Raw genomic sequence first — 16,420 nt, 5'->3', positions numbered from 1 at the left:
AATGGCTTAGCATGGCATTGTATAACCTCTCCACAATCCTCAATACACAACAGGCATTGTTTACTGTCCCCACAAACTGCATGGCAAGCAAATCAAGATGAATCCTCAGTAAACAGGTCTTCTGGAAACAACCAAGATGATTGATGTGGCTATATCCCACATCAATGTCACCAGTGCTTAGGAGAGGATCCACACACATACACATACACACACCTTCATTTCCGTTTGATATTCATCACCGAATGTTGGCTAAGATATGCTTGATAAGGCCAACAACACTTTTAATTACATTAGCAAAGCTGGTGATCATTTCACGAGTTTCCTTTTGTGAAGCGTTTTAAAAACGTTAGAATTTATAATGGAATCAAAGCCCACTCGAAGGAATGTTTCCTGACACAAGCTAAAGAGGGCATTTGAATTTCAGCTTTGTTGACTATGTGAGCAAATGCTGGTGTAGTTTCCAATGTGTGCAGATCATAAAATGGGAGATTGCAATTATATTGCCTGTGGGGCATCTTGCGGGAGTCCTCTAGTTGCTGTTGCCAATCAGTTTAACACCCTGTGGGCACTCTGTATGAAAGTACTGTTGCCACCAGCTGTGGGACCCATGTGACAAGGGTGTTCTGTGCTGAATAGTATTGAAGCCCATTGTAGTGCTATGTTGTTTTACTGGGATTGTGTTGTTTTAATTACTTAATTTCTTAATATTTTTATGGGCCTGTTTTATTGTGTCCTAATCGGTATTTCTATTTTAATGTCTCTGTGACAGGTTTTTATACTTCTCTATAAAAGTATAACACTTGGAAGCCTATTTTGACTTTACGTGATATAGAAACTAAAACAAAAACTCTTATAAAACATAGTGACATATTTTTCTGAATGTATTTGAAGCGTTTCCTGCTTACAGAGCATCCTTATTTGGATTTTCAGTTCATTGCATTTCAGAGTCTCAAAGTAGAAGGCAAGGTATTGTTGAAAGGCAGCTAAATTTTAAAACATTGTAAATAGAAAATGCCCGTCAAAAGTTGGACTTCTCATTTATTGTCATGATGACATTGTTTGTTTGTTTGTTTGTTTTTGTTGTTGTTGTTGTTACCACCCATGTTGTAGCATAAGAAAAAAGAGAGATCTAAATTGCAAGAAACATACACCCTAAAGTCTGACATACCCTCCAATATTTCTCCGATGAAAATAGGGACATGCTATTTAATAAATAATAATAATAATAATAATAATAATAATAATAATAATAATAATAATACTTTTATTATTTATACCCCACCCATCTGACTGGGTTGCCCAGCCACTCTGGGTGGCTTACAACATATATAAAAACATAATAAAACATTAAACATTAAAAACTTTCCTATAAGGGCTGCCTTCAGATGTCTTCTAAGGGTTGTATTTATCTCCTTGGTTTGGGGGGGGGGTGTCGCATGACTCCATACTCTCCAACATTCCTCCAATGAAAATCATCTTTTCCTACTTAAAGCACAACTGTTGGCAAAGATGTTGCTCTTCTTGGCTGCTTTCCCACTCACTTCTCTTCTCTGGAGGCAACTCCAGCGGCTACAGTGGGAGACGGCGTGCAGATGGATGGGCCAGGAGTCTTCAAAGAGGTTCTGCCAGCTGCTTTTTATCAGCTCTCTTGCAGCAGAAAGAATTCCCCATCGTGTAGTTGGAGAATTAGCCTCTTTCTCTAAACCGTTGGCGCTTTTCCCACCCACCTTGTGGGATCTATGCCGCTTCTTCCTATGGCCCACACAAGTAAAGAGAAGGGGAGGTTTCTTCTGCAGAACTGCTCCCGGTGACCAAGCTGACAACTTGGTTTTTGTGCTCCCTGATCCCAGTAAATAAAATAAACGCCAGGAAAGCACCTTAATGCTGGAAGCCAAGTCAGGCATGCACTTGCTCAGTGAATCTGAGCACATTAGGTACTGCTCTGTAGCCGTCTGAATAGTCTTTTGTTGTTGTTGTTATAAAATAGATGCTTAGGCATAAATGCAGTTTGATCAACATCAAAAGGGAAAGAAAACAAACATTGTGGACCATCCCCCTTCTCTCTCTTTCTCTTTCTCTAACTCTATTTGAATGATGTTCTACTGTAAATTATATGAAGAATGCTGGCGTTTTTGTGCAGCAAGACCTGTGGAGAAAATAGAATTAACAGGAAAGTAAATGAGCCATTTCTGAGTAAAGGGACTGCCTCTCAATGCATCCCCTGTGCTGTTCTGCTGGCAACTCTGAATGCTATTGGTCCAGAAATAACATCGCCACCTCTTGTAATTTTAACACACAGTTTGCCATGGCTGATGCTGTGATTCTTAACTCCCAAGTTGCAGGAGTTTATAATAACTTCCAGGGTTTACTGGCTTCATTAAATAGTTTAAAGGGTGTATTTGTAACTTGCAACAGTTATAAAAGGAAAACAGGACCCAAGCTAGCTCTGGGGACTGAAGTTATATAAAGACAGGTCATAAGAATCAAACTGTTACATAGCTTTTAATTGCCACATGATAGCAAAGCCAGTCTCACTACAGTGGAACCTCGGTTTATGAACACCTCGGTTTATGAATTTTCGGTTTATGAACGCTGCAGACCCATCTGGAACGGATTAATTCATTTTCCATTACTTTCAATGGGAAAGTTCGCTTCAGTTTATGAACGCTTCAGTTTATGAACAGACTTCCGGAACCAATTACACCCATGCTTCAGTTTATGAACATTTCAGTTTAAGTACTCCGCGGACCCGTCTGGAACGGATTAATCCACTTTCCATTACTTTCAATGGGAAAGTTTGCTTCAGTTTATGAACGCTTCAGTTTAAGTACTCCGCGGACCGTCTGGAACGGATTAATCCACTTTCCATTACTTTCAATGGGAAAGTTCGCTTCAGTTTATGAACGCTTCAGTTTATGAACAGACTTCCGGAACCAATTGTGTTCATAAACCGAGGTACCACTGTATAGGGAAAGAAAGGGTACTTGAGTCCTGATATTTTGATGCTCCACTGATATTTTGTGCAGTCCTGAAGATAATGATTAATAATTCCAAGGCAATGATACTCTGTGGCTTGAGCTTTGAGTAGGAGAGGAGAGGCTGAACTGTGGTCCTGCAGATATTGCTGATCTACAACTCCCATTATCCCTGCTCATTTACCAGGGATTATGGTAGGGATTATGGGAGTTGTAGTTCATCAATATCTGAACAGTAACAGGTTAACCACCCCTCTTAGAGAACCACCAATAGAGAGGATGCCAACCCTCAAACCATCCTATGGTATTTTGATTGTTGTTTAGTTGTTTAGTTGTGTCCGACTCTTCGTGACCCCATGGACCATAGCACGCCAGGCACTCCTGCCTTCCCTATATTGATAGGGGGGGACATATAAAGCCTAAAATAATTATAAATATAACTCTGAAGGAGAATACAGACAGAATTACACAATAGCTACATTTGAACATGACACTGATTTAGCATTATGAGAATGAGCTAGGGAGGTCTCTAGCAGGCATGTTCTCCCTCTAAGACAGCTGAAAGAAGAATATCAAAAGCAGATACTTCTGTTGTAAGTTAATCAAAATTTAGTGTGAACTCTAAACTGGTTACGCTTAAGTATTCTTTTGTTGAAACAAGTAAGCTATGGTTTGAAGCTGACATGTTTCAACAAACCACATCAGCATCAACCTGCTAGCATATTTGCAAAGCTAAGCAGGTTCTGGTATGGTTTTTAATTGAATGGAGGACTACATGTTGGGATTCCAGCTAGATGACCCTCAGGATCCCTTCCAACTCTATGATTCTATGATCATTTATTAGATTTCTTACCTGCCCTTCAATATGAGGTTTCAGGGTGGGTTGAAACAATTTAAATATACAATATTAAAAACTTAGCGAAAATACATTACATTGGGGTATTAAACACTAATGTGTTGAACTGGGTCTGCAAATGAACTTGAACTGAGTCTGGAAATGAACTGACAACCTGCTATGAACAATCACAGTTTTCAAGGCTAGGATGTTGCAAAAAAAACACCCTTGTGACTAACCTAAAATGAAAACAAAAGTTTTCAGTCTCTGACTTGTGGCTACAGTCTTTTCTCATAACACTGAAGCTAAAGATGGAAATGAAACCCATTGGGTTCAGGCTGGTTTGGATTTAAATCTAAGGTAAAGAAGAAGTCCATCCTGAGCCTCCCATCCAAACCCTGAAACCCCCTCTCCCATCACCAAGCAATGGCAGAAGCCCCTGGGAACGGTATAGTTCTAAAGGGGAATGGGGCCTTCCTTTCTGATACATTACGTACACAACGGGAGGGAGCGATAGACCACATATTTCTCCTTTCCATATCCTACAGCTGGAATGCTGCCACTGTTGCCCCAGATAACAGGGTTATGTGAGCAAGGTAAATAGAAAAGAAGGAGGGGATCAGTGGACAATGTTGGATGTTATATTGACTTCAGAAAAGAAGATGAACAATTTTATAATTTTTTTAAGTTGTTGGGCTTATTTTCTCAGCAAATCCAACATGAGCCAGAGAAGTGATCCCTGTGACAATGAATGAAATGAACCCAAGTTTAAAATGCAAGGTGCAAGCTTTTGAGTCTCCCTATTCTCTTCATGCTCACAGGATAAACAGAAAGCCCTCAGTGTTTATCTGTTTTCTCCATGCCTGTAGAATAGAAGATGAGTTGGGGCAGACATTAAATGAGATTACCATTAGGCCGCGCAGTTAAGTGTTCAAGTTACTCAAAGTCCCCACCAGGGACAGAGCAGTAAATGAAAAGCTTGGGAACACATAAGTATCCAGATAATTCACTGACAACCTTAAATTCTACTGTGTTTGCTGACTGCAATTCTCCACTAGATCTATACTAAACCTGCATTAATCAGCACTGACAAAGGAAGATTCAAATCAATGAGCTCCACAGTTTTGATAAATGAAAGGGTTTAGATAAATATTAATGAAATCCCCAAAGCATCAACCCCAGGGATCTAGCAACAAGTCTAAGTCAGTATTGTCAATTAGTCTTCCAAGAACATCCTTATTAACAATGCATCAAGGCATTTTCTAGTAATACATCGAGTTCCCAATGCATACAAAGTTGAATTAACACAAGAGTATCTAAGCTGTTTAATTTTATAAGAAAAATAACCTCTATTTTCACCTATTTGCATTGTGATTTATTATTTCTCCTTATTAAAATATCAGGAATTGGAGGATATTTGTTAGCATCCTCCTCTTAAGATACAAAAAGTCGTGCTTGTTTTTTCCCCCTAAAGTGTAACCCTAGTAGGACATAAAGTGGGCAGTTTTATGTTTAGACTTAGATGCTCTGTTAATTGGACTGCTCAGCTCACCTTTTCTATTACAACATAGGGATTAGGGATGTCTTGGTGTTCAGTCATCAATATTTTGCACTTCACAGTACCACTTTCTGAAAATGTAAATCATGACTGAACAAATTGGCATTGGAGTTGTTGTTTTGCTCAATTAATCATGTCCTTCATCTATCCAGCTGAGAAGTACAATTAGGGAAAATATGTATTTTGAACACACAAACTTCAAAGAGTATGCTCTGAATGTGGCTAATAACTAGAGTTTTGAATTGTAAGATGCGGACTTATTCTAAACTCTAATTAATACTTATGTTCCCATTTTAATTTTTATTTATTATCTCCTTTAAAATAGAAATGAAAGCTGGTATATTATAGTCCTTTAATAAAGTATCCACTGTATATCATTAGCATTTTATTATACTAATTTCTTTTTTAAAGTATTCCCTTTCATAATTTGAAAATGAAATCATGCATACGTAATTTCACCTATGGTCAACAGGCATCACCCAAAAGTTACATAATAATGCAACGAATCTCTCCCCCAGAGAGCTGCCTTTGGCCTTGTTGACCAGAAATATCTTTTAGCCTCTCCACTATTAAGAAACCCAGTGCTATTTTTCTAGAAAAAGAGGTGCCAGAACTCACCTCTTTTAGGAAGCCACGTTTTGGTTTTCGAACGTTTTGGAAGTTGAATGGACTTCCAGAACGGCTTCTGTGCAGCTTCCAAGGTACAACTGTATTTAGGACAAAATGTATTTCTAAAAGCCATTTCTCAAATGCCATGGTCATGACTCAGATGCCCCCACCCATTTCAAGGCTGCCACTTGCTTTTTAAAAAACCCAAAACCAAGCAATGCCTAATAGAGCGTATACTAGTTATAGGTGATCATGTTAAAAGAAGAAAGGCTTTTAGTGCTGGGCTTGTTGCTGGGTACTAGCTAGGATGGTGGCCCTGCCTCCACAATCGGTGGGAGCAATGCTTCTGAATAGCAGTTGCTGGGAGCCACAGGAGGGGAGAGAGCTCTTGTGCTCAGCTTCTGTTTGCAGGTTTTCTACAAGCAGTTGGTTGGCCATTGTGAGAAGAGGATGCTGGACTAGATGGGCCATTAGCCGGATCCAGCAGGTTCTTCGTAGGTTCTTGTCCAAGGAGTTGATTTTGCTGCTGGGCTTCTGCTGCATTCATTCTGCTGCATGCATTGTACCCGTTGTGTTACATTTTGGTTGTGCTGGCTTTGAGCAGAGTTTTATTATGTTTTGAAATGCTTAACTAATTTTTTGCTGATAGTATTATGGTTTTTATCATTATTGCACACTGTTTTGATGCCACAGCTGTGCAAGAGAATGTAGCTTTTTGTTTAGGTTTTCTAAGAAAGAAATGAATGCAATAAAAATCCATCCTTTTTATCAATGTTCCTCCCCTCAAAGTTTTACTATGGATACTGCAGTTCTTTGTTAAGAGCCCATTGCTGTCAAACAAGTCTGAATGCACTAACGTTTTGCGGGGGGGGGGGGTACATGGCATGGCAGTAAAGAAATATTTTCTCAATTTGGGAATTATAGAAAAGAAAGAAGACAAGACAGTCCCTTGTCTCTATGGCAACATGCTAGTGTGCCTAGCTCAGCTGTTTTCCCCCCTTTTAAAAATCATTTTATATCCAGGGTATGTCTAGCACGGGAACATTTCTTTAATGTTGTCAAGAATGGAAGAGTTTGAACCAGTGATACATAATGAAAAACACATCTAAAGAATTAAAAGGGAGAGAAAGTAAAACTTATGTACTATAACCTGCGACTACAAAAGCCAACTTTGTGAACCCTGTGTTTGACTAGAAAGGTGTTTGTTGAATTATATGGTTCCCTACTTAAGCTAGGTATGAACGGATTTCCCCAGTTCCATTTCATTATTCTTTGGCAGGTTGGCTTTCTGCATTTTGCTCTCTCTGTCTTCCAGCTTTAATTAATTTCAGAATTGGCACATGAGCAGTTTGCCTCCATTTGTTCACGTTAATTGATTGTTGCATTAGAGTGCCATGTCGGCTTGTAGTATTGAGGTTGGATGGACAAGCTGAGGATGGGTCTGGCTGTGTCCACCTGGGCTTTTGATATATCATTATTCAACACAGGCTCAGGGGTCGAGAAGGAGGAAAGTTGGCTTAGCCAGGAGAACTGGATAGAGCAGGCATCCCCAAACTGCGGCCCTCCAGATGTTTTGGCCTACAACTCCCATGATCCCTAGCTAAGAAGACCAGTGGGAATTGTAGTCTAAAACATCTGGAGGGCCGAAGTTTGGGGATGCCTGGGATAGAGGGACACTTCTAAACACACCACAAGCTGTAAACCAAGAACAAATCTGGAGTGAGACAAACCGTGAGCCAGGGTAAAGATGACAAGCTAAAACAAACCATACTTTATCTCAGAGAAGCATAGCAGCATCAGGCTTGGAAAAGGAGCCATCAGACTCAATATCCTCTCCAGGAGCATGCATGCTTGCACATTCATGCTAATGTAGGGTTTGCCTTAGCATTATGTACAAACTGTGTTGGGAGTTTATGAGGTTTTATATTATATATCTCCACCTGGCCCCAAATGATGGGTGGGTTAGAAATATGATATCTCCTGGAGAGGAGACTTGCTCATTCAGGGTGCTTAATGTTGTAAGTGGGATATTGGCCACATTAAAAAACAAACAAAAAACACACACAAACTTATTGGATTCCCACTAGAAAAGGTAAATCTGGATTAAATGCAGGAAAACTATGGGTTGGCATTTAAATGCCAATAACATGTGGAAGCTGTGAAAGTTATTGTTTTAAGAACCATGAATAATGTTCAGAAATTAAATTCATGGGCAGCAGTATGAATCTGTTTTGTTCTTTATTTGTTCAGATGGTACATCCGTCAACAGTAAAATGAATAAAAAGGAGATTCCATTACAAAAGATTAAGGAAGATTGTGTTACATACCAAGGGAAAGGGGGAAAATCATATCTGTTATAAGTTTCCACAGCAAAGATGAAGTTGGCTTCATGTGATTAAATTTCTATTTAAAATGCAATGTCAATAAGGAGGAAAAATGATCACAATTACACACTGAAGGTTATATTAGATTTCTCACTTAAATGTTTAACTCCCAACCATGCCAACATCCTGCACCATATGAACTTGATTCAATTGACTATTGAAAGCAATGGCCAGCTGATTGTAAAACAAAGTTTTAATTGTACCAACCTGTCTTTATTTTCTTTCCTCCTCTGTCACATTTATGGCTGCAGTTTCCAGGTTGTTTTCTGACCATCTGTTGCCCATCCTTTGGCCAAAACATTCTTCAGTCTGGTTCCTACTAATGCGTGCACTTTCTCCATCTGATTTCTTTAGAAATCTGTTTGCGATTCTGCCAGCACTTATATAAATGCTTGTAAAGCAAATAGTGCAAAATGTAATGGAACTTGCTAAGATTTAAATTAGTTTTCTGTTCTACATCCAGCTCTCAGTCAGGTAAAAACCCATGCATGTTAGAAGTTCTGAAAGGCTTTGAAAAAGTACTTGATGCTGAAAAGAGGTGAGGTGTTTTAAGTCTTAATAAAGGCGCCATGATGTCTGACATCTTTTGAGATTACACAGGGAGTGAAAATACAATTGCAGGCTTGTCGCTGCTTATAAAATAGATTGTCCTTCAGATGGAAGGATGCTATATTGTTCTGGCAAAAGCTTCAGGGCTGGCTTCTGCTATCTCTTACTTTTCAGATATTATAGCCAGTTGTACAGCTCTAAAGAAAAGAAAGTTAGGGCTCGTCTCAGCCAGGCACACTGTTTAAGTGTTTTTATTTAAGAAATTGAGATGTGTGGGCTGGTTCACCTCAGGGACGGAGCTACCTGCCCCAGCACTTGGGGGTGGGGCCAGCTGGCTCGCAGGGGCGGGGCTAGCTGCCCACACGGCAAGCGGGGGGCGCCGCTAGCCACCCACGGCAACATTATTATTCGTGGCCCATGCAGCGAGTGTCCGGGGGCGCCACCCATACAGCAAGCGTGGGGTGGGGGTGGCGCGACGATGTCACCCACCCTCATGACTGACACCCGGTTCGCAGTCCCATGCACAGTGTGGTCCACCTTGCTCTCAGTCTCTTTTTTGTTGGTTGAGCTGACTATGATCAAGTGTCAACATGTAGTGTAAAATTGTGTGGGACCCCTTTTCTGCTACTGCTGTCCTAAATGACTTCTTTAGCTCCCTCTCTTAATATGCTTTACGATATGTTCCGGCAGCAACAAGATTTTAGAACACTTAGACTTTGAATTCAGTTTTTGGGCCCCTTTGCTTTCTCTTTTTTCCCGTTAAAAGGGGGGGGACTTCTGCCCCTGTGATTTAGCGGATAAACTGTTGGGCGGGGTGCAGAGGGGTGGTCACTGTAAAACTTGACAAATCAAGATTACTGTGCAAGATCTACTTCAGTTCCCAGAACAGCCCTTGTAATAGCAATAAATGAATAAATTGCTTAATTAGCATGGCTGCAATTAGTCAGGCACTTGGCTAAGTAGCGTTTGCTCCAGGTGAGTGACGGTCCCTCCTGACAACCACTACAACCTTGGAGCACTACTGTGCGGGTACGTATGGTGTGTGAGTAAAGAGCCCAAGCTGGAAGGAGTGTCACGGTGCTCTGGGAAGTGCAGATAGCAGCACTTGAGGGCACACCAAGCCCTCTCTGTTCAGCAGGCGCCTTTATGATAGCACTGGAGTATACTTTTCCAGGCACCCGGGGGGTAAGATAAACAGAAAACAGAAGAAACTGCAAACAGTGAATGGAAGTGGAATTAGTTGTAAATGCATTTGTGTGTTATTAGCTTCATTGTGATGCATGCAATAGAGACAAGTAGACAGATGTCACGCTGGATATATTGCCTTCGAATTTCTCCCGAGTCAAGCTCAGAAAAGAAGGTTTAGGGCTTGTAAAAGTCCATTTCAAATGAAAACCGCTTCAATCAAATCTGGAGAAGCAGGAGCAGCTGGCATGGTGAAGTAGCCCTGCACTGCTACCCTCCTGACAGCAGCAGCATTGACGTTCATGGGGACTGTGCTGAAGTGGCAGCAAGGTTGGGATTTCAGAGGTGCATTAACAGAGCCAATCCAACACTCACACTGATCTTGAAGCCATCATCTTCTGCCCCAGGCCACCCTGGTATATGGCATCGTCACTACTGTTGGGAGGGCAGCGGCGCAGCACTATACCACTGTACTTGGGAGAAGAAATGTAACGGACAGGGCTGGCTTGCGATAGAACCCCAGGGTGGAAAGTGTTAATCCCAACCTCCTTTTTGAGTGACACATTCCATTCCTGAGGGGCGGGACTGCTATGGGTTTAAAAGGAATGGGGAGCAGTTATTTCAGTTGATAGAGTGGTTAGAGTAGATAGAGTTGAGAGGGGTTTGGGGGAGCGTGTGGATAGTAGTAGGATATATTAGAGCTTTTTGAGAAGGTTACTAGAACTAAATTAGTTAGCCAGTGTTATAGGAAACTAAGAATATGATCTAAGAGCTTGTACGCATGAAACCATTACGCATTTTACATGTCCTCTAGATTAATAAAGCTTTCTTAAATGTTACTTTAAAAACAGATGTGCCTAGTTATTCCAGTGAAGTATCCTAACTCAAGAGGGTGGTGACGGTAGTGAGGAGGTTAGACTATTCCTGAGGAGCAGGAAAATAGTTTAAAACCTCAAGGTCAAGCCCAGGGAATACAAGTGCCAGTAAGAAGGTGCCACAAAGTAGCAACAGGCTGCTGGGGTGAACCTTAGGAAAAAGGGAATCCTGACTGTGAGCACAAGGTGGTTCCTGATACACTTGCCGGGAGTTAAAAGGGATACAGAGCCACGTTATTGGGAGAACTGGAACTGCACTTCGATTACTAGCAGAGCCCAAACCTAAACAGGCAGTTTATTTGGGCGCAAGAAGGATAGGTGGGTGGTTTGTGAAATAACCAGTTTCCTTCAACACTCTGCTAGTGGTATAGAAAGGGAGGCACATCGCATTGGTGGGATCCACACATATTAGGAGGGATCATCTGAAGTTTTTGTGATAGCGTCAGTGGGACGATCGTTGCACCTACACATTCACTTAGGAAGAAAAGAATCAACACTACATGTTTGTGCCTGAGCACGTCATGTGATCCAGAACTTATGAGTCCTGGCAGCTAAATGGTGCCAACTTCACTGTGAATCCAGAGCACTTATGATTACAGCTCACTTTACCTTTGATGTCGGGATTACTATCGGCAAAATCGAATGGTCCCCGAGACTTTGGTTCGCCTTGCTATAAAGTGTATAAAACAAGCCCGGCAAATGCTTGTGAAGTGCACTATTTTTTTGTTTTACCAGTTGGCCTTGAATGCAGCCTAGGGTGGGTCTGCAAATCCCTCCCACTCAGCATGATTGAAATCTGAAATGGCATCCCGGGTTGTCTGGCACTGTGTTTTCCTTTGTGCATGATAAATTATGTGCGGGAATGAGAAGCTCCGTTCATGCTGTCAGAAGAATTCCACCACTTTAACTCTTTCCTTGACCTCTGCCTTACAGCGAGAAAGGGAAGATGGACGAAGAAAAATTATTTATTGCTGCAGCACCCAAGCCTTACATTTCTATTGTTGGAGAGGGGCAGGAGGCCAGGAGAGAGTCACATGCTAATAGACTTTTCACATATCCCTAGGATTAGCTCAGGGGAAATTGCCTGACCTGTCTGTACCTCCATAAAATAGAGAGCCTTAGCTAAAAGGCACTATATTTTTGTTGACTGAATGTGAGGTTGGAAGACCTCTATATATAATACTGGCATTCAGTAAGATTACCTTGAGTGCAAAATATAAGCCCTTTCTTGTATTTTGTGGCCATCACATTCAATACTCCTCATCCCAAACTCCCCATTTTCCTTCACATACTCTGTCAAATGCAAAGTGAGCAATTGCTCCCTGTCTGTGTATCCACGGTGCTGTCTTACAAAGCTTTGATTCTACTACCACAGACTTTTCTACTTTCCTTCCCCCAGGTTGAGAGGACCCAAAGTCATCAATGTGCAGGGTTTTTAAAAAAAATATGAAATGGAAACATGGGAGAAATGTCCACACACATTCTCATAGAAGACCCTGGAGAAGTCCCATAAACATGTGGTTCTAGATGACGCTCTCTCTCTCTCTCTCTCTCTCTCTCTCTCTCTCTCTCTCTCTCTCACACACACACACACACACACACACACACCAACTCAGTCAGATGGGTGTGGTATAAATAATAAAATTGTTGTTGTTGTTGGTTGTTGTTGTTGTTGTTACCATGCATGCCACCTTGAGCTCCTAGTAGAAAAGGCATGATATAAGGGCAATAAATAAACAAACACTGGATTTTATCAAGAGTCCAGAAATTGTGGTCCATTGACCAACTGTGGTCTGCAAGCTTCATCCAGGTGGTCCACAGGTGGTCCAGGTGGTCCATCCAGGGAGAATGAACCCATTAAAGATTCGTATTGACTCTAATTTTTATTGCTTCTTTCATATTGTATGTTATTGTTCAAATTCTATGGAATTCAAATCATAGTCTTCTTTGGCGATCACTCGTAGGCAAGTAAGATTGTCTTGCAGTGTGGTGTAGTGGTTAAGAGCAGTAGACTCGTAATCTGGGGAATTGGGTTCGCGTCTCCGCTCCTCCATATGCAGCTGCTGGGTGACCTTGGGCTAGTCACACTTCTTTGAAGTCTCTCAGCCCCACTCACCTCACAGCAGGGCAGTCTCGAGCAGGTCGGCCGCTCTTGCGCTGAGGGGCGGGGATCGCTCCAGCGCCCCCGCCCTCGCAGGGCGCAGCATGGCTTCCACGCGGATTCGCCGCGCAGCGCCCTGCCTACCGGCCCCGTGCCCTGGCGCCCCGCGCCGCCGGGACTCTACCTAGAGTCTCTACCCCTGCCTAACAGAGTGTTTGTGGTGGGGGAGGAAGGGAAAGGAGAATGTTAGCCACTTTGAGACTCCTTCGGGTAGTGATAAAGCGGGATATCAAATCCAAATTCCTTCTCCCCCTCCTCCTCCTCCTCTTCTTCTTCCATAAACACGGTTTTACCAGTGAGTCCGTAAGTGACTGTGGAGGCCAATTCTGGATCCACACATCCTTCCACAGGTTTCTGGGCGGGAGTTGATCACGGTGTGGATTTGCCAAGCGTGCCTTCCTCCTAGCATGTTTCCCCTTTGCATCTTGAGTTCAAGTGTCTTCAAAGCCCATGACACCTTTGGTAAAGGCTGTTCTCCAACTGGAGTGCTTGCTCCATTTGGAGAACAATAAAATACAACTCATAGTACAAAAAAATAAATAATAAAACATACAGCATATAGGTCAGCTCATCACAGTTGCTACAACAGGCAGAAAACAACCATTTAGTAGTCCACTAAGACACTTAGCTTTTTTTCAAGTCTTCTGAGCCTGAGGCATTTGGGGACCACTGTTGTTTTATATTGTTCTGTTAATACTGTGTATACAAATTCAGTACACTGATGAATACTTGGGAGCCCCTTTGTTGAAAGATAATAGCTCATGCTTGGTATCAGCCTGTTCCCCACCTCTAAAATAGGCATAATAATCTCACAGCTTTTTTGTGTGACCATAAGACAAGGAATGAAATAGATGCTGGCTTGCTTTGGCAGGGTGGTCAAAGATGTATCCCAGGCATCCCCAAACTTCAGCCTTCCAGATGTTTTGGACTACAATTCCCATCATCCCTGACCACTGGTCCTCTTAGCTAGGGATCATGGGAGTTGTAGGCCAAAACATCTGGAGGGCCACAGTTTGGGGATGCCTGATATATCCCATCCTCCTTGCAGCACCACTGCTCCAGCATTAAGGGAAATGCTTGTGTAAGAGAAAGAAGTGGAGTCTGTAGGAAGTCTGTCAAAACAGGCACATAATCCCATTGGCCAAGTAAAAATGTTCAGTAAGAATGCTCAGAGCCTGAGCTTCTGTTTATTTTTTAATGGCAAGTGAGGTAGAGTTCTGTGACTCAACTTTACTTGTTTAGCCTAAGATGCCCTAGGCTTGGCTTCCCTGAGGTAGTTCAGTGTACTCTCTGTTGTGCTAAAGAGCCAGAATATTTAATCGACATTAGCAGCAGCCGTATGTTCATTCAGCTATATATCTAACCGATGACACCACAGAGGTTGGCCATCTGGCCCAGGGTGTCTTCTTCAGTCCCAAAATATTGTAAGATGAAATTTTAAACTGTGATGTGCAAGTCTCTTCTTGTACAACAGATATGGCATGAGCATAAGATCAGGCAACCAATCTGCTGTATAGATGATGAGCAAAATAAATATAATTAATGTTAGCGGCATACTGCTACATAGTTAAAACTCCCTGAGGGAGCCACATTTTATGACGTGCAACTTCCTTTCCTTGAAACAACTTAAAGTGGTTGGTTTCTCTTCTTCTTTTTATTCAACAAGACACACATCAGCCTGAAATGTGTAATTCTGTCCCCGTTTTCCTTCCATCTGCCACTTTCAGAATACATAATTAATGGAAGGGTTTTTTAGTGTTAAAACCGTGGCAGCTTGATTATTCTTACTGTGAAACAGTAGATTTAAATTATATTACAGGATGTGATAAGACCTTGTCTTGATGATTTTATCTTCCATCTAAAAATAACAGTGCCATACTTGTGAAACGCAATGACATGGAGTTAGCTGATGTGAAGTGAGTTATTGCCTGGTCCTTTATATTTCTGGAGAGAAATGCACATCCGGTTGTATTAATAAATTGAATAATTTTTATCATTGAAACTGAGACGGAGTATATTTTCTCACATTGTTATGGTTTTATTACTGGCACCAGCATAATGCAGAGAAGTGATGAGGCCAGCCTTGTAGAATAAATTGACTATGATTAGTTGGTATGAAGTCCATTACTATGTTTCTGGGCTCCCTGTGGCAAATGCCCTTTGCTGTTTCGGGATGCTGTCACGGTCCGGTCGGCGGGCATCAGGACCAGAGGCAAGATGGTGGTGAAGAAGCAGGGTCGAGGAGCAAGGCAGAGGCAAAGGTCCACAGGGCACGAAGCAAGGCGAAGGCGAAGCAAGGGTCCAAGGAGCAAGGCAAGGGATCCAGGAACAAGAAGCAAGGCGAAGGTCCACGGGGCAAGAGCAAGGCGAAGGCGAAGCAAGGGTCCGAGGAGCTAGGAGCAAGGCGGAGGATCCAGGAACAAGAAGCAAGGCGCAGGTCCACGGGGCAAGAGCAAGGCGAAGGCGAAGCAAGGGTCCAAGGAGCTAGGAGCAAGGCGGACGATCCAGGAACAAGAAGCAAGGCGGCAGCAAGGCAAGGGTCCAAGGAGCAGGAGGCCAGATGCAACCAGGCAGGGATAGCGTTGCTGTGGCCAAGAGCTGGAGGGAAATGCTGGGCTTTTATCCCTCCCAGCTCCTGCCACCAGGTGCAGTGAGGTATCAAGTGGCCTCACCTGAGTGACCACTCCTTGCCTCTCCAGCACAAGCTGAGGTCTTCACCTGTGTGGCCACGCCTTGCTTCTCCAGCACAAGCTGAGGCAGGCCCCAGTCCTGCAAAGCACTACAGGCCCCAGAGCCTGACTCCTGCCCATACTCCTGACAGATGCCAGCCCTGAATCTGTATACAGCCAGATACGCTTTTTAATGTGGCCCAGATTTTATGGGATTGCGATCCATTAAAAAACCATGGGAGAGTGGAGAGCAATGCCCCCATGCCTTCATGAGGAGGTGGTGCCATTTTGTCTTTTTGCTTCAGGTGCAAATGAGACCCCTCTCCCCATTAATGTATTAATGTGACATAAAGAACCAGTGTTTGCATGTCATGTATATTGACTATACCATGAAACTGATTTTGACGCTTGCAAGTGTGTCCAAAAAAAAGTTACGCTGCTATTCTTTTATATTATTGAATTTTAATATTGTATTTTATTATTTTTTGTTTGTGAGCTGCCAGGATAACACTGTTGTTGGATGTCCTAAATCAGGCATGTCCAACAGGTAGATCGTGATCTACTGGTAGATCACTGGCTCTCCCCAAAGCAGCTCAGCAACTTTGGCTCCCCTAAAAAAG

The 16,420-nt window shown here is 42.4% G+C and overlaps 1 protein-coding gene and 1 long non-coding RNA gene across 2 annotated transcripts in view; one reads left to right on the top strand and one right to left on the bottom strand.

Moving 5' to 3' along the window:
* Positions 1-16,420, top strand: part of SPON1 (spondin 1) — a 274,024-nt gene that overhangs the window by 230,110 nt on the left and 27,494 nt on the right. The gene's annotated exons all lie outside the window — the stretch shown is intronic.
* Positions 1,945-11,674, bottom strand: LOC148687620 (uncharacterized). Its single transcript, XR_015949564.1, has 3 exons — positions 11,580-11,674; positions 8,569-8,752; positions 1,945-2,146 (listed from the first exon to the last, which is right to left on the bottom strand). It is a non-coding gene; the product is annotated as an uncharacterized LOC148687620 (long non-coding RNA).

This window comes from Zootoca vivipara, chromosome 1 (assembly GCF_965207765.1).
Source record: "Zootoca vivipara chromosome 1, rZooViv2.hap1.1, whole genome shotgun sequence".
Taxonomy (NCBI): domain Eukaryota; kingdom Metazoa; phylum Chordata; class Lepidosauria; order Squamata; family Lacertidae; genus Zootoca; species Zootoca vivipara.
Note: the sequence above shows the minus strand (reverse complement) of the source record. Positions and strands in the feature narration are given on the sequence as shown.